The sequence below is a fragment of the Gymnogyps californianus genome, chromosome 4 (assembly GCF_018139145.2).
Source record: "Gymnogyps californianus isolate 813 chromosome 4, ASM1813914v2, whole genome shotgun sequence".
Taxonomy (NCBI): domain Eukaryota; kingdom Metazoa; phylum Chordata; class Aves; order Accipitriformes; family Cathartidae; genus Gymnogyps; species Gymnogyps californianus.
The window spans coordinates 11,860,269-11,882,545 of NC_059474.1; the positions used below are offsets into that span (position 1 = coordinate 11,860,269).

The following is a 22,277-nucleotide window of genomic DNA, read 5'->3' on the forward strand; positions in this document are numbered from 1 at the left end:
TTAAATTCCAAGTGTTGTGAGAGGGAACAAAGTGTAAGCAGAAAAGAAACTGTTCTTGCATTCAGCGTGCGTTTTTCTGCAAACACTCCTCATAACCCTGGGCTTGAATGGCAGCTGAGTAGCAGCACTGTTTGCAGCTGAGAAGCAGCAGTGTTTATTTCCACAGGCAAAAGCTCTTGCTATAGATGAGGTCTCTTTACTTTTGCAAAAACATTGTCAGCCAGTATGAAGACATTAACAGAAGGATGAAAGAATGTGCAGAATCGTAAATATTAGTGTTCTGGCTGTAAAACAGACGAACTAAAAAGGCCCAACTACTTCTCTGAAGTTCTTGGAAAGTGAACCCGAGCACTGTGAACGTACTCAACAAGCTGTTCCCCTCAATGTCTGTACGCAGGCAGTTTGTTTCATTGGCAGCGCGGTATTAATCATAATGAAGCTGATTACACTGTGGGCAATAAGGGATACACTATCACAAAACTGCACACACATACAAAGTTCAGTATTTTCCTTCCATTTATTAGATCACTTCCTACAAAACCCACATGCAGAAAGGCTCTTCTCTGGCAATCTTTCAAGCTGAAGTGGGAGTCTGTCCATATAGAGGCCTGCTACAAGAAAACACAAACAGAAATGCTCTTGTAGAATGACCTCAAAGAATCTTGCATCTGTACTGTGACCCAGCAAATCCATGCAAAAGCATCTCAAACTGTCTGAGGGGAAAGGATTAGCATATTTGATAAACACATGGTGGGAGGGTGGTTTTCTAAAAGGCTGGTTAGCAATTTTTAACAGAACCTTTTTCCCCCCTACAGGAATAAGCCAATTCAATAATTTGCATATTTAGCAGGGACACACTGGATTAATTTAGCCTTCCAAGGAAAATGTGCCTGCCTTTCCACAACCTTACCTGCACTGCCCATGGCAGAGCCTAGAAGATGCATTTCACAGGGCTGACAGACTCCCCGCTGTGCAGCCAGATGCCTAACAGTCCCAGCAGTCTGAGCTTGACTGGTGGCTGCAGAAATTTCAGCTTCCATAAGTTTGCCTTGCAAGTATTTTGAGCTCAGAATCACTGGGGGACCCTCTTCATTTTGCTTTCAAAGTCAGAGGATACGCTTGACATGTGAAGCAAGAGCTCTGGTCTTCTCCACCCTCATAAACCTTCAAAAATGAATATTCCAGTGTAGACCAAAATCATCTTTATCACATCAGAAAAACCAAGTAGGGGATCCTAGGTTCAGACCTGTCCAACTTCTCAGGGCTGTTACACATCAATAGGCAACTGAGGACAAGTACGTACCAGAGCAGTTTGCTTCAGGAGGTAGCAGAATCTCCCCCACAGAAGATTTTTTAAGAACAGGGTAGACTCCTATTTCTCAGTAATGGTCTAGGAAGAGCTGAGCTTGCTGCAAGGCAGGGCATGGACTACCTGACCCCTGCAAGCTCCTCTGAGCCATGTTGCTTTTATTGCAGGTCACTGGACAGAGCAGCGTCTTGTTCCACTTCAGATTTCTGGACACTGTTTACATCCTCTGCATTTGAAGCTCTTGAGATCCAGGCAGCTTCTAAGCACATTATTTCTGAAGCAAACATTTCAGAAAAGGGTGGACAGGTTGAGTGAGCAGTTTGCAGTGGAAAAGCTGCATGCAACCCTTCAGCAAATTCTTGCATTAGCACTGGGCCCACCCCTCACTCTCTCCTCCGGTGGAATAAATCTCTGCTCACCAGGAACCTACAAATGAGAAAAATGCAAGCAATTTAAATGGAAAGGTGGGGATGAGAAGGGAGAGAGGCTGCAGGGTCAGCTGCCTCAAAAATGTATAAACATGTGCCCTGCCAGCTATTTATAAGAGCAGGTCTGAGGAGGCTAAAGTGTTTAGGTGTTTCACCCCTAGATATTCATGACTGAGAAACAGCTCGGTGCTATATACCTTGTTTAAATGATATGAAGCTGAAAAATGTATGTCTCCTTCTGAGGATGCAGCCTGCAGCATACTTACACTGAAGTCAATAGTCTCAGGATTGATCAAACGGGGAAAATGCCAAAGATACTGCCTTACAAGGCCAATACAGCCCTGAGAACAGCTCCCCACACCCAGCATCACTTTAACCCTCTTTTTCTGGGGTCCCTCAGATGTGAGTGGAGAGCGGGACATCAGCCAGATAAAGTCATCTAGCAGCCCACTGTCTGCCACCTTTCCTGTCTGCCACCTCTTTCCTGTACTAACAAGAAGCGGCCAGAAGTAAGAGACTTCATCCCAAGCCAGATGGGCATGTATTTATGTGATGGGAGGATATATGTATTCAAATATTCATGTCTGCCTGCGAAATGCTTATAATTTGGTCATACAAGAGGCCCAGTGAACTCAGTGGAGAAGTAGGAACCTAACCAGTAAGGACCTTAAAAATTTAGTTGAAACTGGACCATTCCCTTTTCTTTATTGTAAGAAAGCTCCTCATTCAATGTTAGAAGTAGTTGATTCTTTACTGTTATATATAGCAACGCATAGCAACCCATAGCTCCCTCAGCTAATTTTTACTAGTATGCCAAATTTTCACCCTTAGGGCCCAATTCTGATTACCTGCATACTGATGCTACACGGCTGTGTGACAACACTGGCTTTAACGCAATAGCTCTCTATTCATTGTGGTGTAAGCAAGATAAGAATCTGGCCCTCAAAGCTCGATTTAAACTTGACCTGGATGATTCATGCCTTTGAGATCTCAAAATGAGATTACTGCAAAGTGCTTTATAGTGGGCTGCCAAAAGGGCTAATCCATTCCCTGAAGCTAATGCACAATACAGCGACTTGATTGTTATCAGAGGTGGGCAGAGAGGGATCTGCCTACTCACTACTTGTCTGTCAGCATTTGCTGGTTTTTAGAGCCTAGAAAAGGTCTACAGTTCTGCTTTTAGCTTTTAAAGCTATTAACAGGCTGGAAATTGATGTTGCCAAGGACATCTGTAAATGTGCCTTAGGGACTTATAAATACTTTATAATATTGAATTGTGCTCGCTTTTGCTAGCCACAGGAATCCTATCAGACCGATGAGGGTAATTTCCAGTGAATCCTGTCAAACTGAACATGAAAACAAAATGGTGGACTCTGCCATGCCTTTCACTTGGACCACCTCTGCGAATGGCATGCTGTGAATAGGCAGGTCATGAGCTGCCTTTGTGACCAGAAGCCATCCATCAGTCTTTCATGATCGTATGTAAATTAATTTGAACTTGGATCTTCCTATGTGAATTTTCTTCTATTGCTACAAAATTGAAACCATTTCTATTGTATTAAAGTTCTTCTCACATTTAGTTTTTTTCTGATAAATGAGGATCGAAACACAAGCTCACACAACTCTGCATCACATTTACGTGACTCCAGGCAGGCTTTGCAATATGCTCCGCAGAAGCAGCAAGTGCAGCAGAGGTGTATTTCTGCCTGTGGTATGATTTGCCCAGAAATCCTTTCCTGTGAGTCCAGGAGTGCAGCAGTCAGCCCCTCTATCCCTGTGCAATGGCATAAGGCTGGATGCAGCTGTGAAAGCACTGGGAAACACACAGCAAAAAAGATAAATTGAAGCATTTGCTGCAACACAGAAGACCAGTATAGTGCTAGACACAGGAGACGGGAAGGTAGGTTTGCAGATCTATTGTAGCGCATTGGATTTCACCCACAGCACACACGATGACTTTCTGGGAAGCTTAAATTAGTATGCATTTTGTCAGCCCATATTCTTTAATAATGTCTTTTTTAATAGGGACAGCTGGATCCAAGGCAATCCCATCAATCAACACTGTCAGCTGTGGCTATGGTATTTACACCATTGACTCTTGTCCGCAGTTGCAGAACTCATGACTTTGGAATTACACGCCTAGTTTCAGGCTTCCAAATTTGAAATGTTTGACAGCAGGAGATTGGTGAGATTTGCTATCATTAGCAGGATCTAGGAACAATCATGGGTGCCAACTCCACTCCTGAACATATCTTCACTTCTGCACTCAAGTGAGGCAATCAACTGACACCCCTTAAAAAGTGGCTCCAATCCTTATACTGACCGGCAGTTTGCCTATAAAGGCTGACAACTGCAAGTGTTAATGGTTACATTAGCCCTCAGTGGAAAATACTAGCAGTGAAGTGTAAGTACAATATGTTCCCATGATTAAAAGTCATCAAAAAACCCCCCTATTTTTATCTCCATTTCATGTATGCCTGAATTTGGGGAAATAAGGCTATGCTGTCATATCAGTGATAACACCAAGCATGCAAACGTACTTTTCTTCCACATCCATTGCTATTTTTCCTACTTCGGTGTTCAATTTGTTGCATTTTATCGGCAAAATACAAATCCTAAATTATTTTCATTATAATCTCCACTTCTAATTAATTTTTAATTGTGGAATACCTTGCTCCGGTTATGAAATAAGGATATTGTGGCACAAACTGTGGAAGCCAGTAAGTAAAGCCACATCATTTACTTCCTTAGAAACATTCATGGCTAAGTTTTCTTCAAAAAGCAATTAAAAGGATGCTATTTATTTACTTGTTTATGGAATCAGGTTTTGGATCATGCTATGGTCTTAAAGAAAGTCCCAACAACAGTTTGTCATTGCCCTCTATTTGGCATTGATCAGGCCACACCCAGCACTCTGTGTCCATCTTCGTGCTCCCAGCACAAGAGGGAGCTCCACTGGGCTCTGCTACAGGCAGCCTGGGGCTAGAGGCAACATCAAGACAAGGTGTTTCAGAACTTTTTAGCCATATTGCTTTAGTTCTTAACCTCCTCTTCCCTTCCTCTCCCACCTCTTATTGTGCGTTCGCCTGTGGAAGCTGTACCTTAGCTGTTTTGCAGAATTGTGCCAGTGTCCATGTCTGCAAAGTAGCGAATGCACGGCTCCCCAAAGAATGAATCACTTGCCATAAGCTATGACTGAAACAGTACTGAGTTTAGGAGTCTCAGAAATAGTCAGGATCTTCCTAAGAAACAAGAGACAAAATTAAAATACAACCTAGAGGAAATGGCAAAATACAGGGTTGTGAAAAGATCCACATCATTTCAGACCAACATTTTTGTTTTCTACAGATGCTCTCCTTGACCCTCCTTCAAAAGAATTTTGAGAATTCACTGCATAATAACTATCTCCAAGGCCTAGATGGCATTCAGAGGTTTTAAAATAACCATCTCTTACACAAGTGGTTTGCAGTTTCTCTGTCTTCATGCTCTAAATATTTCCCAATGGAAGCATAAACTCTCACAGAATGGGAAGACCTGAGGGACCCTTGCATAAGCCCATCACATGGATGGATTTTTTCCCTGTTACCTTTCACATAAGTCTCCATGACAGGAGTTCAAAAATACCTGAATTGACTAGGAACAAAGACAGAACCAAACTTTAGCTAGACAATAGAAACATCACTTCTCAGTTCTTCCCTAAATTTAACTAGCAAGAACTTAAAAAGCAAGCGACTTTTCATAGACAACTTTCATGATTTTCTCATGGCCTCTCCTGATGAAGCACACAGCGATGGACTCAGCTGTGCTCTGCCCTTCAACAACAACACACAAGACACAAGATTTTTCAGACAGCGTTGTGTGTCCCAGGTACTGAGAAAATAGCATTGCTCTAGTTTGTGATGTCCCAGAACCACTTGGACTTTCTCCTGTTCTTTTCCAACAGCTCTTGAAAGGATTTCTCCAGGTTCCTAGATGTATTTTTGCACCCGAGGCACACTTCTCAGATATCCTCCCACTCTGAAGCTATTTATCGTACCAGGCTCTGTGCTTTCCCTCCTGAAATTCCCCCACTTTCTGCAGATGGGATTTTCCTGTAAAAAAGGCTCTTTCATGCCCAGAAAAGGTTAAAGACTTACCATGCGTCAGCTGGGCGGTGGTAGCTTTTCATATGTTTTTTTTTTAGCTTGTGCTAAACACAGCACAATTCAGCAGAGCTCAATGCCTGTTCATATTACCCTTCACTCACCATGGGTTAAGCACACACATGCAATTACTGATAAACTCTTAATCTTATCATCTGCCAGTCCTCAGAGAAAATATTGCTGACCTGCACATTGATTTATAGCTAAAGATTTGGACCAGCTTATGCACTTGCCTCGCACTGGGGAGAAAGCCAGTACACTGAAATCATTGCAGCTATTCATGTGAGCAACTGCTTGCCAGCCTGGGCAAGGGGTTCGTCGCAGGGACTCCTATCAGTCATCATAATCAGCCTGTGCAAGAGCAACCTGGTAACAAACAATGTTTTTGCAAATCTGATTTCCTATTGAAATTCAATGTGTTGCCATCTGCTTGCCAGATTTTTACAGGTATGCAAACATTGTGTCTAAAAAGCATTCATTTAATTTTTCACTGTCCTTGCACTTTAATGTCCTAAAGATGACTTATGGGCATCTAACATTTTTCCTTGATAGAGAAGATTTAGCAACAACTTTAGTTTGTGGCCTTAAAAAAGATCACAAAAACCCAGCCTCTGTCTGTGTTCCTTGTATTTAATCCAACGTCCTTGTGGAGGAGATTTTTACATCGATAGAGGTGAAGGTAACTTTTGTTTAATGACTACTGAAGGAGCTTTAGACTATATCTTTCTTTTATGTCCAGGGGACCATATATTCAGCATAGCTAGGAAGAGGTACTTGAAGCTGTGCTGAAAGATAATGTTTTTGAACTTTTCAACCCAATGGATCTCCACTGGACCTCCAACCCCATATCTTCATTGACAAGAACTAGAAGGTGCATGAGATAAATACAAATACAGAGAATGCAAGTTCAGAGCCCAGATTTTCTTCTGCCCATGGTGAAGCTATAATTATGCCTCTCCAATTAAAATAAAGTCTGCAGTAGCCAAGCACCGATGTTAGCTTGAACAGCCTAATGACTTCTCTAGCACGTGTCATTTGATAGCAGCCTCCAACAGACCACTGATGATACAGATCTCTCTTTTTGGAAAGGAGTGATAAAAACTCCTGTTCTAGCAGATTAACTTTTCCATGCCAAGCCATGATCCAACTGTTTCCAAGCCACCTGTGTAAGTAAAATGAGGCTCCACTGTTGTAGTAATTAAGCTCCTAATATTTTCGGCCTGAAAAAAACAGACCACCTCAACTAATGGCAAAATTTACATAATACTTATCTTTTTCCAAACCAGCCTGCCCACCTTATATTGCATATATGCCCTGTCTGTGTTTACTACCACAATGAACAACTGTATCTCCTCCAGTGTGAAGATCTAATGACACATAAACATAAGCATGCCCTTCTATTGTATTTCTACAGATAAAAATTATCTCTATATTTTAATTAGGAAACAACCCTGTCTTCATCTAGAGAACCAATAAGTTCTAACAGATCTTAAGTTCATAAATAAACTTTGAGTCATTTTAAATTGAAAGTATTTGTTCTATGACAAAAGTGGTTGCGATTCACACCTGTGCAAGTAGCTACCAACACATGGACAACAGTTCTCACCTTTTCAAACATCACTAACAATTCCCGTTTACTTGTGCATGGTTATCTGAGCAGAAAGCCATGAAAAAATAATCCCACTGTGGCTATGAACTGAGTCATTCAATCCTCAAATGGTTTGAACATACACAGAGTGTGTATACAGCAGTCCCCTTGCTGTATTTGCTTCCTAAGCATCAAGTTAATGTTCTGGAAATGTACTCACTTTCCATCATATGAAAAATATGGGAAAAATCAGAAGTATGGAGTTGAAGTGGGCTAGTTTTGTCCTTCATTTCCATATCCTTTAATACAGCAATAAAATGAAAGCAGTTTCATGCAGGATGACCCAAAGGCTATATGGCAATAAAGGCAATTAAAGTTAAATGGCAATCAAGCCTTCAAGTTACAAAGCAGGTACGTCAAAGGCTTTGAACTGCTCCTAAGGACAGAAAACATTCAGTAATGCTCTATTTGTACAATTTTGAGCATCATAAGCATTTTCTCTGAGGAATTTACACAAACAAAAACTTAGCAATTAACTAAATATTCAAACAAATAAGGTGATTTCAAAAATCAGGTAAATTCTAAATATTTATTAATTACACTGTTCAACCTCAAGTGCTGATAGCACATTTTACCTCCCTAAAGCAGATTCTGAAGTTAGCTAATCAATAGTCAAACAAACCTCTAATTTGTTCCATAAATAGAAATGCATTCACCCACTTTGCAGAGTGCAAGGAAAAAGCGACAATCACAGAAAGTGGGTAGGCTGAAATGCTGCAACTCCTGGTAACATGAAGTTTGAAATTCTGCCAGCTGGATGCATAAGATAACCTTGCATGACATGATTTCTAGAGGTAGTAACTGACTGATTTCTTTCCCTGCAACAGATTCATCCAAACACAATGTTTTTGCCAATTTTTCTACTGAAGAAACTGAAAAAAAAGAAAAGCCAAGAACTTACTCTTTTGGGGGAAAAGAGAGGAAGTATTGTAAGAAATATAACTAAAGGCAGAGTGCAAATTTTAGAGACAGATGAAATTATGACTGTATTTCTTCAGAGCATCTTCTTCAATAACAAATATGTAAAAAGTTTCATTCTGGGCCTAACTTGCTGCTGCCTAACAGCCTAAACATTTACATTTGGACAAAACAAATGCAAAATGCCACCATTTAAATTTGACGCTATTTTAAGGCCTCACAGATGGAAGCGATTCCACAAAATACAAAGCAATTTGGAAACAAAAGCTGCTGTTTTACATCCCCAAGTCAGCATCCAGGCAGACTCGCCCAAACGATGACGCCCGATTTAACCAGACTACCCGATAGAGAGAGATGCCCTTTCCACCTGAGAAAACCCACCTCCACGAAGTATTTTAATCAGTTTTTAAAGGAACCAAAACCACAAAGCAGGACTCCCTATATCAGTAAGGGCAAAGGGTTCCCCTGTACTGGGCAGTTAACCCAGGAAGAAGGGCCAGAGGAGGGAATTTGACTCAGGATCCTGCCACAAAGTGGAGAGCTTTGAAATGCAATCAGGTCTGGTCAGCCACAGTGGAAGGAAACCATCGGTTGCTGCTTGTAAGTGAGTGTATGCACAGAGCGAAGCTTTTTGTAGTAGCTGGTGAAATGCGGCACCTTCTGTATGCCTGTTTGAGACGCCACTAAGTTCTTTGCATGGTAAAGCACTGATGGTGGGAGAGGCAGCTGATGATGCTCCTGGAAAGCTCACCCTGTTCATACTTGGGCATTTTGCCTCAGCCACGCTCAAATGCTCTTCTGCCAGTGGCAGGGGCTTTGGGGAAGCTCCTCCAACTGGGAACAGCCACAACAAAAATGTTCCCCTGACAGGACATCCAAACCACACCTCTGTTGTCCTTCTTCTGACCTCCTGAGTCAAGGAGAGGTTCTTGTCCTGCTGCTCTGGTCTAACAGGTCCTCAAGGGCAACCAAAAGCCACCTCCTGGACGGATGACCCTATGTCCATCTCCTCATGGCTGCGTGACATCCTGCTCCAGACAGAGCTGGTTTTCCTCCACTCCTTGTTCGTGACATTTTATCAACAACTTCCCCAGCCTTCAGTGGCTCATACTATCACTTCTGGAAAAAATAAAGATTGCTTTGTTCGTTCAACTGCAGTGATATTTCTGTAAACTATTTATAAATCTGTATATGAGTATAAATGACTGTAAATAGCCAGTGCCACAAACACAGCTGAACCACATCTCAGGCTGAAAACAAGGGCTTTCCTCTAACCAGCAGCCTGAAGTCAGTGCTTTCAATTTCCTAAGTGCCTTTATTTGTGGTAGGCATATAACCAACCCACAGCCCCCAAATGCTTTTATTTTGTTGGTATGCTAAACCATGCCTGATTTGCAGCACACCTCAAATTTCAGTGCAGTATGGAAGGATGAGTCAATAGATGTTCATTAACAGAAATAAATTAATTAGCACAAGTAAATGCCTTTTTTCATTTGGATTAAAGTGGAGAACAAAGACAAGTCAATCAAAACTGCCTTAGGAAAGGCATAGTACATTCAAATAGTCTTTACTGAAATCAGGTGTAACAGGAGTCACACAACTTTGAAGATTCTTATTTTCTGTGAAAAAAAAATCATCATGAGGAAACCACTGTGACTGCTCTGCAGAGCAGTAACTAATCTCTCTCATATGAACATTCACTCTGGCCTTTACTAATAAAATAGCTTGGCCATCTTCAGCTCTGAGGTTTTTCATCAACAAACGCTGAACATACTCCAGACCAACATGATTTTAACCGTCACAGTTACAGATGGCAGGAGGGAGTGAAACAAGTCCCAGGCAGTGAAAAGACACTTCCCAGGCTGAAGGTGAGTCTCATAATAAAGCCATATGTCATATAGCAAAAGCACATTGAGCAAAGCCATAGGGAGTCAAGCAGAGCATGAAAATTTAGCCTTTTTTTTTCACCCCACATAAAAAACAAGGCACCCCTGCTGCCTGCCTTAGGCGGAGATCAGCTGGGAGAAGGCATCCTGCCAGCAGCCTGAAGTATCATGACTATCCCTGAGCTTCCCACGCTCAGCATTAGGTGATAGTTTCTCCTTTCCCAGCACAGATGTTGTACAGACCGCTTATTTTTCCCAGCAGTATTGATCGGGAGCTTCCTACCTTGCTGCTCACGTCTATCTTCCAAATGCACGTTACACTGTGACCCCACAGCTGTGCTGAATTCTGTAATGTTATTCTCTAACAGCTTGGGGATTTAACAGAAAACTTAATTTGGATAGCCAGGGATATGCAATATCTGACGGACAAAAAGGGTGCTAAGGGCAGCAACACCTACAAGGCTGACATGAGGTGGTGGTGCAGAGAGGGAGAAATTTGCTTTCCGCTGAATGGCCATAGGGACCACCAAGAAAAAGCCACCACAAACATCTTGAGAATCACCAAACTCTATAGTAAGCACACCCAAAAAGCAAGCCCTTCACTGTTGATCCAGCTTCACTATGGTTATTTCACCAAGACAAGTGTAGTTAGTAGTAGCAGATAAGGAGCGAGCAAGACCTTACTGTGCTCCTCCACAGCCCTGCAGTAGGTTCTGCCCACATCTCTGGCAAAATCACCTTTATAAGCCTGAACTTCAGAGGCTGCTGCTGGTCACCCCAAGGCTATTGTATAATCCTCAGCCTCATGAATGCAAAATTCTAAGCTACAATAAGATAACCTGGCCAAAAAGTATGTGATCCCTCTTGTTCCTCTCTTTTTAGTTCTCTTCTCAGCATAGCTGCAGATGTGATTGTTGATGCTGCTGAAAGTACAAAATATGTGTTACCAGGCACAGGATGAAGTCTCAAAAACATCTGTTTATTCTCAGCAGAGCTGGCCTTAGATAATGCCATGTCCCAGGAAAGGTGAAGAAGTGAGATTCCCCGTGTGAAAATAGCTGCCCCTCTTTCACAGCCCCACATGCAGTTTAATATTTTTGAAAAGACCATAGCCTCCATTAGAAGTCTTAGCCAGGAAGCCTTGCTTCAGCTGTCCTCCTTTCTGCATTTGGTATCAGGGAGAACCATTTTGAGACAAAAGGAAGAGTATATTAATATTTATCTGAGAGAAAACTGATAGACAGATCCTTATTAACCAAAGTCAATGAAGCTACGCAGTTGAGAATGTGATCCAGTGTTTACAAACATATATTTTGCAGCCAGACTGTTTTTGTGCAGTTTCTCCTCCAGAAATGGTATTCCCATACTTCCTCATTTATTCTGCTAACACGTTTAACTAGGTATTTAGTGAGACAATTTATAGAAAGAAAAATAAATGGCATTGCATTCTCGGCTTTATGTGAAAACGAGCTGTCGTACTTCACAGAAACAAATAGAAGTTGTCCGCCCACAGACAGGAGAGTCCTAAACTAATTAAATGGGTTGCCTATCTCATATTTGAAATTCAGGCTTCATCTTTCAAAATGAGAAGTTTGAGGGCGGGAAAGAATATTACAATCTATCAGCTATATGTGTATATATATATATATATATATAGGTGTTTGAATTAATCTTCGGATGTCTCCCACAGAAACTGAGAAGGTTCTTGTGTTGTCTACAGAATACAGAGAGTAACCAGAAAAGGTTATGATTTGTCCTTCTTCAACATGACCTTGTTCAAGTTCTCTTTGAGAGATAAGACTTTTCTAAGGTCACCCAGCTCTTATTTACCTTATCTGTCCTAACCCTGGAAACTGCATCGTATTGAATTTAAATATCAGGCTTTTTTAGATGGCAAACGCCTGATCATCTTTCTCCTACTATGAGAACCAGGAGAAGCATGGTGCAAGACAGTAAATTAAAGCCAAAGAAATACGTCCCCAACACTGTGTATTTAGCCAGTGTTAGGTAGAACTAAGACCACAGTTCAAAAGCATGTAGAAAACTTAGATTAGTAATGAAGTGAGAGTTTAAATAAGAATTAGAAAAGGAAAAATTTCTAAAGGAGTTGGGAAGAAACTGAACTGTAAGCAATCTACAAATGGCCTTTTTTTGTTCTTTTATTTCCTGGGATCTCCCTCTGGTACCTGGTACAGTCTATTGAGAGGAGTAAGTTACTATAGTAGATGATAGACTTCAGGTTTTAATGTGGTGTTGAAATTCTTGTACTATTTGAGAGTGACCGAGTGAGCCTTTTAAACTACCTAAACTCTGAACAATTCTTAACATCTTTTTCTGCTCCTCAGGGCCTCCATCACTGCTTTAGCAATTGAATTGCACCGCTGTTACAGAGATTGGCTCAAAACTCCTAACTGTCATGAGCGTGCCTTGTTTGTTCAGGTTTGAGCACCAGGTTTTCATTCCCCCATGGAAGATGACAGCAGAGCTGGTCACAAACACAGAGGGCAAGTCCAAGGGTAGTCTTGGAAACATGAATCAGGGCAAGAAACTGTAAAGCTGCTCTTCAACCACACAGCACAAATTATTATCATTTTTATCTAATCCTGCCTAACACCTCGATGACCTGCAATCAAACAGTAACATTAGTTAAATGTATTGATTTATACTCCATTTTCACCAATCTCACAACACTCTCTAGATACAAAGTATGGGCAGGTGTTATTTGAATACATCGATTCAGCCACCTTGGGCGTTAAATTGGGCAGAAACAGCATGAAGTAACTTACAGACAAAAACAAAAAATGAAATTCCTTACCGAAGCAACAACAAATTATAGATAAGCAGAAAATAACTACTTAGATTAGACCTTAGCCAAGAGACTAAGGTAAATAAATATATTTAAAGCTGTTAAATATTTAACAATCAGAATGATACAGGACTTCAGCATATGATGAAGTTTTACCTGGCATCCTCAGCAGGGAACTGCTCTTCTAAATTGGGTCTATGAGTTACTACACAGAGCAAACTGAGGTGTCAGAGCTCACTTAATAGCTTCAGTATAAAAAAGATTTGAGCTCTATTTGGACAGTTAAATAGGTTTGGAACAAAACAGTACCACCATTGCCATGAAATACCCATGAATGGGGACTTGCATCCACCTTTATATACTATGGAGATACCAGTGGGTATCCAGGCACGCAAAATAAAAGCTATCAAAGAGAAAAGTGCAGACACACAAATGGCCACAAAAGGCAACACGCTACAGCAGAACAAATATCCTCCTAAGAGATATCCTGGGGGAAGATTCATTAAGTTGCAAAAATACTCAAGAATGATGTTTAAGTGCTTATTAGTGAGACTCCCACTCCTGCAGCAGCATGCATCTACTTCTAGGTAGCTCATCCGAAATCGTCATGGAGTTATGCCCACTGGGAGAAGGTGCTTCAATTATAGGTTACATTTATAATGTAATTAAGTACCTAATTTATTAAAAGGAATGCATATCACATCAGTTTCTAAGTGGCAGCAACGGCATTTAGAGCATGCTACGCAACAGCTTTGTTTTAATAATTAAACTACGTATGCCCTCAATGATAGCAGTTCCAAAATGACATGTTGCTCACTGCTCTCTTGAGAACCACAGTGAGCATAAATAATGAGAAATGGGATCATAACATTTGTGAGAGACCATTGGGACAGTCACAATAAACTGTATTTGGAGGTTTTTTGTATTTTTTTTTCTTTTGATAATAAAAACTCGTTTAGCACAATTATTTAGTGGGGTTTTTATCTTTTTTACACAAAAGCTTTAAAAATATTTCTTAGTATTGCAGTGGTTTGCGACTACAGTGGTTTACCTTAGCTTTAAGAGCAGAGTCAGCTCTTTGAGCTGTTATAACTTTTGTGCCTGTTCCTCAGTAACCTTCTGGTGTGTGAATGAGCATCTGGTTGATAGCTATCATTCGCATTGCAAGACAAATTCAGATAATTTGTTTTAACAGTAAGTCCCATAATGTAACAACAAAAGATTAGAGACAAACAGCCCTGCAAAATTGCTAAAATATATAATCATTGGTACTGGTGTTAAACTGATATTCCATATGATCCATTGTTAGCGAGGCTGCTGCTTCACCACAGGAAGTTATTTATGCATTAGATAGACATGCTGGAAAAAAAAGGCCAAGCTACGCCAAAATATCCAATATTAAAATAAGATTTACCTAAAACAAAAGGGCACCATGTGTCTTCTTGGACCATCACTTACAAATATTGCTCATTTACTAGGGCCCTTTTTAAGTGAGAAGATGGAAAAATTCTGAAACAAAAAGAAACCAGGAGTAAGTGCTGAAACTGCATCTCTCTCCTCCCAGCCCGGGAGCGAAGTCATGGCAGTATGGAGATTCGCAGTGACACTGCTTCGTTCCAGAGCTGGTCCCTGGTGGAGCAGTTTTCACCTCAGATTTTCACCTTTTTTCTGCACGTCTGGGACTGAATCCTTCCAGGATTGAAGGTGTGTGGCTCAGTGGCTGCCCACACAGAGTCCACTGAAGTCAGCTGGACCCTCTGATTTTGTAGAGGCAAGTCTCTCCTGGCTTGCTGCAGTGTTAAAGCCAAATTCTGCAGCCTGCAAAACACAAGTAATATGGGAACCTTCCTTAATGCTTTCTATTTTATTTTCCAACATGTTTACCCTCCTGTCTTTCCTCAGTTGATTACTAATAGATGATTTAATAATAACATAAATAACCCTCACCAAAACAAAAGCAGATGGAAAGGTGTCCTGGTTAAAATGTTTTCTTCTTTGAACACAGTAATCACATCTAAGGCAACTACTGAAATTCTCTTCTCCAGATAAAATGTAAATGGTTTATTTAGGCCACAATAAGAAATAATTTACAGCTGCCTTTTTCAAGGGCTCTATCAACTGTATATGTAATGTCTATTGAAATGTCAAGCTTTCCGCCAACTCTGTAAATGCACACAGACCTGATATAGCAGGCTGGGTTTTTTCATTGATTATCATTTGATTATTTAGGATTTCAAGAACATTATTGTTTTATATGCAATAAAGATCATATGTTACTTATGTGTATACATGTACCTACTTACACACAAAAGTATTTTGTTTGCATATTTTGGTGTATTTCCAGTACAGTATTCTCCAGAGAGATATTTTCTCTGGTTTTTTATATGTGGTATTTAATTCTGTTACTTCTAAGTAGTCCACTCTTTACAGTATAATGTTGAGATCTAAACTGAGGGTCACAAAACTGGTGTGGAAAAATAAGGATCCTTCATACCTAATACCCATGGGTACATTGAGTTTGAACCAAGTCATTTTGAATATTCCTTCATTTCAAATGCATTTTTCTTTGCTTCTTAACTCAGCCCAGGAATAAACCTAGAAGTTGTGTAATACAAAATGATGATGAAGGAATACCAGTTTGCTTTGGACAAAGAGCAAATGAAGAGTGCTGTCAGACCTCTGGCTGGTGCCACACGATTCCCATAGAGTAGTGCCCATGAACATTTCTAAACTCATTTTACCTTAGTTAGGATGTTGCTATCATAATAGACAACTTTGCTGCTTTGAGAATAGACTAAATTGTACATGAAGTGGGTTTTTCTTTTCCATCCATAAAACACTTAAAGAGTCTTATAACATCTGTTTGCAGGTCACCTGTTTGCTTCCAGATGGAACATAAACATTTGGCTTGGGATATTGCAGCTTGAAAGAAAAGCCCCAGTGGCATACTACCACCAGAGCACTGAACATATTCCTCGTTATTCAATGGCCTGGCATCAACCTTGGAAAATAACTCCTCTCTGGTTACGATAAAACCCAAGCAAGTTGACCCAAATTATTTCATATGTTCTCATACCTTGCACAGGCAGGGCTTTTAATTTGTACAAACATAATTGAGACCCTGGAGGTTTGTATTGACTAAACAAAAGAAATATGCAACGAATTTATGAACATGATGGGACCACAGAATAGATAGCTCTTAGGGAGAATGGCCACTTTCCCACTGCAAACCTCAGACTTCTGTCAAAGACATGAACAAAACATCTATCTTCAGGCTGATTTTCAGGTCCAGCCAAATTACACACACCAGCCTAAACCACTACATAATTAAGTAAAATCTGCTAAACTTTTCAGACAATCATGATGGGGGCTTTACCTGTACCCACAAACTTGAGGACATATCTGCTCTCACAAGATAAAGCCAGCTTGTTCCCATGGCATAACCAGGTCTGAAAATGGACTGATAGCAATGCAAGATACTGCAGACTATACGACACTGGGAATTTGCCAAGTAACTAATTTTTCCATAAGCAAGAGGAAAACTTGGTATATATAAGAGCTACTAGCACTTTCTACATATTTTCATATTCCTCGGTGGCATTTACCAGTCACAGCAAAAGAGGATGGTAACTTCGGCAGTAAAATAGGAGTCAGATGGCAAATAAAAGTACTAAATGGCAGTCTTCAAAAAAAAAAATTTACAAGGCTTGCCACAGATTTGGTTAGTTCTTTGCTGTCACGTGCCCCACTCCAATTACGAACATACCACAGTAAGGGGAACCGCGCTATTCAGTTAGCCAAGGCTCTGGTGCAAGGGGTGGATGCTCTGCCTGCCAGCAAACTGCAGCCACGAGCCTCTGCCTTGTCTTGTCTTTCAGTCTGGAGCATTCATGCCCCTTCCAGCCACGGGGTCTCATAAGGTTGCATCGCCTGCATGTTTAATAGCTCTGCTACTGCTTTGGCTTCTAGAAGCATGAATTACACCTTTGCCATAACATCCCTAATGAAAAGGAAAAATATCTATCTGAAAAGTAGGACACAGAGCCAGGAATTTAAGGAAATGAGACAGAACAGCAACTTATTTCCAAGAGCACACAGTCAGCTGCTGAAGGCACTGCCAGGAGGAAAAATTATTCTCCCTAGGAGATTGCTACCACTGAATCCTGCTTAGTGGCTGGGGGGCACCTAGGAAGGGTCACTTCTCTTAACACTCTAAATGAATTATCCATCTCATTCCCTAAATAAGACCTGCAAATTTTCTCACTTCTACCTGAATAGCACTGGCATTATTTGGAACTCATCTTTGGAAATGGGCCTGGCCAAAGTGCTCCTGGGATCCACTGGAATATCAACGTTAAATAATAATACTGAAAATTTTGCTGCCTGTTACCTCCACTCTGCTCACATAGCACTGCCTGAAGCAGATACCATCAGTTGTTATGATGCTGGTAATATACCAAACACTTTCATTCCACATTTAAAGGATCCAAAAGAAGAGGAATGGTCTTCATTTGTACTGTTAAATTTAAAGAATGTTTCCTTTTTCTGGTTCAGTGCGGTCTTTGGACTCGACATCAGTGAAGAAACCGTGACCCCAAAGAGAAAATGACTGAGATGGAGTATTTCTCCACTACCCTTTGATTTTAAATGACAGGTGCAGATATGTCTCAAGAGACTGACTGTTTTCTTACTGTGGTTTGCATTTTAAAGGCATATGGGGTTTGTATTTGAGTTTCTTTATTCTTTCTCTTGCTATGTCAGTCGCCAGGTTTGGAAGTGAAGCCTTGTAAATCACATAATTCCTGGAAATGAGTTTCAGACCTCTGAATGCTGACTCACTGGCAGTTAAGTACATTTTCGTAAGTGCCTTGGTAACTTCTAGAGCCAGGAATTTCAGAAACGACCTTCTGTACTGCAGATTGTTGACAGGTAAAATTATGTGCCAGTTTAAGGTAGAATAGAGGACTTTTCATTACCCATCTAAATTGCATTCATTGTACTGATGAATTCAATGGCTAGAAATATGAACAGTGTATACCATACTTATAAAGTCTGACTGCATACTTAATAGAAAGTATCTCTACATCTATCTTAAGCAGCTCATCCAATATTCCCATTTCCAGCACAGATTAGGAGCATTACATGCAGTCCACAAACAGCCCATCTGGCCTCTCCTGCTGTTGTACTAAACGACCAAAAACCACAGGCAGAACTGCCAAGACTGCTCATGCACACAAATGGTGGCTGGGGGCTTCCCTAAAGGTATCCCTGATGGACGGTGACCCTGAGCTTGAGAGCAATTTAGGGGGCAAGGTGTGTAAATCTCATGGCTTTAGCTGAGGTCTGACTGCTAAACCAAAGAGTACAGGGTTTGAGATTCCCTTCCCTTGGCTTACATATGTAAGTTACACCTTACAGTGAAAGCCCTTCAATGAAGGGAAGGGGCTTGTCCCACTCAAGGCTTGCATCACTCAGGGAGTTCAAGAAGCTCTAGGAGCCATGGCGATAGATCTCTTCTGGGTAAGCACTGAACCAGAGTCCTTTTCTTTTCCCTGCGGCCATGTTCAGCCCCACAGCCACGAGAAGGTAGATGTCATTTGACATAGCTACAACATTGCAGTGGATTGTCTGTTGCTGAGAGATTCTGCTGTAGCAGATGTTGCTAGGAGCTGCTATGGACCCTGAGCTGGTGTTGGACATCAGCGAGATACAGCATGTACTTTCCATTACTGAAAGGCTTAGGGCAGCTATATATTATAATGGGTTTTCATGCTTGCACTTTCCTCTCGTCTTTAAACGATTCTGCAGTGGGGAGAAAGTCTATCTGAGACTGCACTGGGTAATGATCCCGTTCATGACTGAGAGTGATAACCTCTTCCAGCTGGAATGCCATCTCCAGTCTTGCCAAGCATACAGCTGCTGTTGGGTTTTCACGCCGAGGACTGACGATCAGTGAAAGGAAGAGGCTTCTGCATGATGCTGGCTATTCTGACAAAATACAGATAATACATTTATGTGCTCAGCTGACAATTTTTCTGCTACCTCCCTCCCCATCCTCACTTCATAAAAACCCATCCCTGCTAATGCTGCAGCATCTGTTTTGTCCATTTAGGAAGAATATTTCCCTCATTTGAGAAACCGGTTTGATCGAACTGGTAGTTCATGTCAAGATTTTGCTTTATTCAGTCTGAAGTCTGAAAAAGCCAATGACTCACATAGGCGAAAACCTGAATAGTTGAAGATGCAGATGGGTACAGGTGGCCTTTAGCTTTGCTCTTTCTGGCTAGATCACGTCACTGTGCCTGAGCTGAGCTGATTCAGATGTTGTACTCTCTCTCCTTTTCTCTATACTCCTTGCAAATCCTAGTACTGACAGTGAAGAGACAGAGATGATGACAAGCTACCAGAGGCCTGGAAATAATTATTTCATTACCCTGCAATCCATAGCTTCATATTCCCCAGGATGGGAGCATCCTGATATCAGATATCCTATATTATAGGATATCCTACATTATAGGAATAATCCTATTATTATTATTATATCCTATATTATAGGAATGATCTTATTATTATTGTATTTTTTATTATATATAACATCCTATTATATAGTATTATAAGAATCATATTATATAGGCTATCCTATAATATTGGATCTTACTGACTTCAAGAAAACCACCTCCCTGCTTCCAGATTTCTCCCCCCGGGCCCCCTATGCCGCGGGACCTCTGCCCTCCGCCATGCCCTGGGGAAATACACGGTCCTTCCTAGCAACTCCCACATGTGCATTTCCTCTCAGAATTCACATTTTCTTGGGGCTCGGGAAGGCTTTCCACAGACAGCTCCTTTACCGAGAAATCCTGAGTCAAGAGGAATGAAACAGTTTGAACATTTGGATTAGATTAAGCAATTAGTTTCATCTCAAAGGAAAATTCAGGGAAAAACTCAAATACCTTTTCAACATTTACTTTCAAAATGATTCTAACATATAGCTTTATTAAGAAGTAACAACAAGAATTTCCCCAAAATAAAACAAAGCATTTTTTTCAGGGGAACTAAACTTTTACTTGGCCACTTTAGTTGACATTTTTTCCCATTTTGAAAAGAAGGAAAAAAACCTCTCCAACTTTTAATTTTAAACCAAAGTGAATTATTCTCTTAATTCTCTTTTAGTTTGGCCACAGAAATTAAAACAATTTTTTTTCTATTGTGTTCTGTGCAGGAGGTAAAAGCCCTAGATTTTTCCCCTTACAGAAAAATCCAAACCACATTCACATATTGATAGGCAAAAACTACCTAAATCTAAAACTAGCTCAATCTGGGCTGAGTAGAACAGAATTTTCCATTTGTTCAGCTGAAGTAGGTGCAGTAATAAGGCTACTCTAAAGCCTTAAGACAAATGAATGTACTTTAAAATTAAATGCTTTCTCAGTTTCTATTTAATTACTTTAGAAAAAGCAGGGTAGTACTAAAATACCAGCATATAACAGAGCTGCTTCATATGTTTCCTTTTACGAAGTAGCTGAATTCTCCTAGTCAAAAGTCATTTAATTAAAACAATATTGTTAGTTGCCAAGCACATAAACACAGAAGGTATGGTTAACACCTCAGCGAATAGCAGAAAAAAAGTACTTACAAGCCAAATAACCCACTGATTCCTTGGACTGTGTTTTTCAAGTGTGTAGAACAACAAAAATTTAACGTGTAGGACTACAACCTTGCAGATGCAGAGGGAGAGGCAGGCAGCCCTTGCTGTGCCTCCAGGGACTCTTTCTGGATGGGTCAGAGGGAGATATTCCAACAGAGCCTCTGCTAGTCATCCTCAGTCTGTGCCATATGCAAGGACCTCACAGCCTGTAACCTTCCCAGTGCCCTCACAAGGTAGGAAAGAGCTCTTACGGCCTCTCTTTACAGAGAAATAGAGAAGATGGATAAGGCATTGGCTATCGTAAGAAGGTAGCTGCACCCTGCGGATAGCAAAAAATGTATTTCAGGAAAACCCTCTTTTATGCCCTGCCCCTGACGTATGACAACTCTGGCTGGGATGAGTCTCTTGGGAATGTTTCTCCTACCTTAACACTTCAGTGTGTAGTGGACTTTCAAAAGTGCAAAAGGGAATTAACACCCAAACGACAGCCAGCTAGTTTTAGTTGCATTTGCATCTCTAACTGCTCTGGGGGGTTTGGAAATCTGAAGAAGTAAGAGAAGGCAGAGGACTCACTTGTATCAAGGTACAACCTGTTCTTAAAACTTCTATTGTTTAAGCACTTGTGCATCTAAATTCTCACCCGTAACTGCAAGGTAGGAGTTGCTAAATTCATTCCCAGCCACTTAAGAACTCCTTCAGGAAGGCAAAGAACCTCATTAATGTCATTAAAGGACTTCACAGATCCATGGGATACAATGAGAGAGGGTTTTTGCTAGCAGTATTGCATTTTAAAAGTGCATTATCATCTAAAACATTTCTTTGCACCACTTTCACAGGGAATTACTGCTATAGCAATGAATGGAGTCAGGCTGCATGAGCTTTTTAAGTTCTCAGTTTCATTTCTCCATTTAACTGACTGACAAGTTACCCTGGTCTTTGCTGGCTCCCTATAAAACGGGGCTGCCAAAGAGCGGGGTGAGAGGAAGTTTGACCAACTAAAACGTTCTCCTCTCCGAAGGGCGAGGGCTATTTCTCACCCTCTGGGATTCCTGCCCAACATTCACATGTCTTTTGCTGCAAGCATCGGTTTGCCAAAGGAACACACAGTAACTGCTGTGCTTTTTTGGCAGCGACTAGGACTGTTTTATAGTTAGACAGAGCATATACCGCTCAACCGGGCCAGCTTTGTGCAGACCCTTCTCAAAATGCTGCAAAAGGTGAAACCCAGCGTGTGGGGGAGAGCTCAGGAGCAGCGGGACTTTCTCCCAAATGACCACTTCTTCTGAAAGCTCGAGCACGAATGTTTATCTCTGTCAGCTAGATCAAATTAATAAAGTAAGTCTTTCTGGGATTTCAGCCATAAGACCCAAATGTAACCGTTACACCCAATCATTCCCCATACTTGTTGGATGATTTCGTTTCTAACAGTAAAAAATGAGCAGAGATGTGGGCTCACCCTCCTCCAAAACAAGTTTCATGGCTGAAGTTTTCCCTG

The 22,277-nt window shown here is 41.0% G+C and overlaps 1 long non-coding RNA gene across 3 annotated transcripts in view; it reads right to left on the reverse strand.

Moving 5' to 3' along the window:
* Window positions 1-519: 519 nt before the first annotated feature.
* The window catches only part of LOC127015875 (uncharacterized), a 43,268-nt gene continuing 21,510 nt past the window's right edge, over window positions 520-22,277 (reverse strand). The window contains exons 3-4 of one of the 3 annotated variants that reach the window (XR_007766397.1): window positions 911-1,735; window positions 520-611 (exon numbers count right to left, since the gene is read on the reverse strand). This is a non-coding gene — a long non-coding RNA (uncharacterized LOC127015875). Of the gene's footprint in view, window positions 1,736-14,557; window positions 14,647-14,798; window positions 14,956-22,277 lie in introns of those variants that run through there. The other 2 variants (XR_007766395.1, XR_007766396.1) reach the window with 2 other exon arrangements.